Raw genomic sequence first — 4,681 nt, 5'->3', positions numbered from 1 at the left:
AGACAACTCCCACCTGTTTATGCTCTCTGTATGTGTGTATATATATCTCCTCAATATATGTTCCATTCTATATGCATCCGAAGAAGTGGGCTGTAGTCCACGAAAGCTTATGCTCTAATAAATTTGTTAGTCTCTAAGGTGCCACAAGTACTCCTGTTCTTCTTTTTGCGGATACAGACTAACACGGCTGCTACTTTAAAACCTACTTTGCTCTTGCCTCTGTAATCAGCACAAAATCATATTATCAAATGATTCTGCAGCTCTGAATTTACAAGGCTGTAGCACAGTTAAAATACCATGTAATTCTGTGTACATGGTCAAGAACAAACTATATTTTATCCATTTTTAAATGTTGTAACTGGGTGACCAAACTAGTAATTCTGTAGCACAACAGGACCATAGAAGTTATTTCTACCAGAAAAAAATGAATACTGATCTGTTTTCACCATGTCAGTGTTATACAAAACTGAATTAGTAGCATACTTTAATTGGTAATTAAAATTAGACAGAAAACATACATTGACTATTGTTGCTAGCATAATTTCATCTACATTGTGGACCTAGTGTATGTGTTGTCTATTGGTTATAACAGTAGATTGGGGATCAGGACTCATAAGAACAAAACCTAGCTCTGTTAGTGATTCAGTGGGTGAGTTTGGGCAACTAACTATTTCTGTGCCTCAATTTTACCAGTCTGTAAAATGAGGCTAATACTCTGAAGTCTAATTAACTATTGTGAAATACTTTGAGACGTTGGGTTGGAGGTGCTGAAAAAGTGTAAAGCAACATAATATCATTTAATTTTCATTTGAAATGTGCAAGACTTTCTCTGTTGAGATTCTAAAAGTGTAGCAAAGGACAGAAATTTCCTTCTCTGTAGATCAAATAATTATTTGCCATTGTAATGTATTAATGTTAAAATTTAATGGGATTTTGTGGGTTGTTTCATATTACAGTTTTATCCATTTCAGGGTTTCATTCCTTTCTCTTTAACTTGGAGTGTTACCTGTGTGTAATTCGTTTAGGAATTTGATAACTTTTTTGATTTATTAGTTAGAGCTTTGAAGTTCAGCTCTCATATTAGTTTTGAAATAAAGATAAATATAATGAATTGGACTATACATCAAAATTGCCTCCATTCTGCTTCTCTAGTCATAATGAGAAGGAAAGGAGACCTTGATGAAAAGTAGTTTGATTGTTAAGTATATTGTCCCAATTTTGTGAATTACACACAGCTCACTGTTTGAAAACTCAGTTCCAAAGAACTCTTGTGGGTTTAGCTCTTTCAACAGCATTTGGCTAGTCACGTACAAACTTTCCTGAGATGTGATTTGCAGGTTGCACGTGGCAGTTGATGATAGCCATGTGATACCATGAACATACCAAGATACTTGTGCTAGCAGCCAACATGATTTGTGTCTGTCCAGTGGGAAAGAAAAACTCTGGTCCAGAGCCCTGCAGCAGGACTGGGATCCCACAGGACCTGCTGCCATAATAGCGGGAGTGGATAAAATGACTTTGTTGCAGGTGGGATTGGATGTGCAAAAAAAAAAAATTGCGGTTGTGACAAGTCGTCGTCCCACCCCCACCCTGGGGTGTCACTTGGAACTGAGGTACTAATGAGCCCGCCTGACCCACTAGCCTGGGTTCCTTTTACACTGTACAGTTATAAAGCCTGTCAAGCCCTTCCCCAGGCTTCCGACTGCACTTTACCAGAACACATACAGGTAGGGACACATTCAGCTGAAGCTGGACACACAGATGCTGAGATCAGCTCTGCATGGGAAGGCTCAGCTAAGGAACTGTCCAGTTACTGAAATGCACGCACCCCCTCTGAATTGTAAACCTCAAATTGCACCATCTTGCGCTGTATAGTTCTCTCTGTACAGCATAAGCTCATGAAATTTGCCCCCCATCCCCCAATGTGGAGAGGAATATATACAGCTTTCTGCCCCAAGTTATGATTTCCACACACACTGGTTTTAGACAAAACAAAAGCAAGTTTATTAACTTTTAAGTGATTATAAGCGATTGTAAACAGATCAAAGCTGATGACCTAGAAAATAAAACAAACATGCAATCTAAGATTAATATACTAAAGAAATGGGTTATAAGTAGCAAATTCTCACCCTAAATGTTGTTTTAGGTAGATTGCAGACATTCTTGAATGCAAGCTGCACTTGCTTGCAGATTAAAACTCTAGATATTCCTTTCACAGGGCAGACAACCTTCTAGCCTGGGCTCAGCCCTTCTCCCCTAGTCCAGTCTTTTTGTTCTCAGGTGTTTCCAGCAGTCTTCTTTCTTGGGCAGGGAGTCAATGAAGAATGAACCCTGATGATGTCACTCCCCTGCCTTAAATAGTCTTTGCATATGGCAGGAATCATTTGTCTCCCAGTTTGATTCCCACCCCGGGTCAGTGGAAAAACACTAGTATTATCATAGAGTCCAGTACCAGGTGACTTGGTCACATGTCCCTGCAGCCATAACTCAGAGACTGTTTGCAGCTAAGGCTTCCTGGTGGGAGATTAGCATCTTCAAAGACCTAGTGTTCTCCCTAATGGCCCTTCCCAACCGGCCACCTAGACTGATTTGCATTCTGTCTAGTGGGCATTCCTCAGGTGTAAACGCATTTGTAAAAGATGCATAGACAATGTTCCTGACTTCAGATACAAAAATGATACATGCATACAAATAGGATAATCATATTCAGTAAATTATAACCTTTCTAATGATATCTCACATGCCTTATCTTGCATAAAATACATCATAGTTATGCCATAATCATATCATATATAACAATCTCTCTCTATGAAGAATATGGGGGTATAGTGCCACAGCAGTAATTTACAGGAAAACACCTTAAAACATACTTAAATTCAGGGTGGATTTGATTTAAATCATGAATTTCTACATAAAAGTGTATTCTTGTTGGTTGTTATAACCTTAATACATATTCTTCACAACTCAGAGATAGATGTAGGTTTTCATTTTTAGATGGTACACACTATAATTTTTAAAGTGATTTATTTTGAAAACTTCTCAGATTAGTTTTACAGCTATATCAGAAAACGAATGGTGGTTTGCTTACTTCATTTACCAAAGCTAATTGAAGCAGATATTTATGAAGCCATTGGGAGGTGAACTATCTCCAATTCAACAGGTTAATCATTAATATTTGGAGGATTTTCTTGCCATGCTTTATTAGGAGGAGAACATCACCAGACAGACATTTAAATTGTTTTATTTAACTAAAACAACATTATGTATTCTGGATTTTTTTCTTCAACAGAAAACATATAATAGTTTAACAAAACAAGCATATGAATTTTTGAGTTTGGTTAAACATTCAAGTTTTTTAAAATCGGGTTTGTTTTTGTTAAAACTATTTTTAACTAAAATAGTTAAATTAAAAGAAAAAATTAAATCAGCTATGTCAGCCAGATCAACATGAGAAACTTAAAATATTGGCTTCTGCAGCTAACTCAGCTGTCTTCATAGAATATCAGGGTTGGAAGGGACCTCAGGAGGTCATCTAGTCCAACCCCCTGCTCAAAGCAGGCCCAATCCCCAGACACATTTTTGCCCCAGATCCCTAAATGACCCCTTTAAGGATTGAACTCACAACCCTGGGTTTAGTAGGCCAATGCTCAAACCACTGAACCTATCCCTTCCTTCACCTTTATTTTCCTGTTTGTTCATAATCTGGACAAGAAAAACAAGCTTTCCTGCTTTTTTCAAGTCCCAAACCATTTCTTAATTTGGCATGAATTAATCCAAAGGAAGAAAATATTATTTTCTACACCGGCAGAGGAAGCCACTGCTGTTAAAAGTAATATTCACGTCAACAGTCTCTGAATCCAAGTGTTTAAGTGACTTCCACCAGTTCACTGGTGTGACTTTCTTTAAAACATCATCAGCAAACATATATTTCTTGAACGGTTCACCCTTAGCTCTGAAGTTTATTATAGTTGGCATTATGGAGGGATGATTGCTGGATGTCCATGTCATGGCCAACTTCTCTTCTTCAGCAGTTAAGGTTCAATCCTGGTACCAAGTATTGAAAATATTTGCAAGAAAATGAGCTGGAGATAGTGCTTGTCCCATTTATTTTTTTAATGCTTGTAATTTAATTCTGCCATTGCATATTTCTCTTGTTAAGATCTCATTCAGTTCCTTCCAAATTTCAACAGCGTCAGCAATAAAACAGCTATTTCCCTGCATTTTGTTCAAGGCTACAGAAATAGGCTTCAGGGTACTCAGCGTGTGTTCAACATTTCTCTTAAGCCCAATGTTGAGAACTTTGGCTGTGACAGTGACATCTATTTTTTCATGATATTGTTCACAAACGGTCATCAGACTAGGCCAGTTCTTGATATAGTGTTCAAAACAGTCCACTACTGAGTTCCATCGCACATCTTGTGGGAGAGTTCACTTGGTTTCTCCTACTTTTTTCAGAGCAGCTGCTGCAAAGTGATTGTTACGGATGTATTTTGCAATTTCAACAACATTAACTTTTATTTCGGGAAAACTGAAGTCTTTGGCTAGGAGATGCATCAAAGGAGCACCACAACCGTATGTTATTAGTTTGGGACTCTCTTCTAAATAATTTCTTCTCATCTTAGATACATTTGCAGCATTGTCTGTGACCAAGCTGCGTACTAGACATTTGAAATTTTTTTTC

Source organism: Trachemys scripta, chromosome 8, assembly GCF_013100865.1.
Source record: "Trachemys scripta elegans isolate TJP31775 chromosome 8, CAS_Tse_1.0, whole genome shotgun sequence".
In the NCBI taxonomy this organism is placed as follows: Eukaryota; Metazoa; Chordata; order Testudines; family Emydidae; genus Trachemys; species Trachemys scripta.
Note: the sequence above shows the minus strand (reverse complement) of the source record.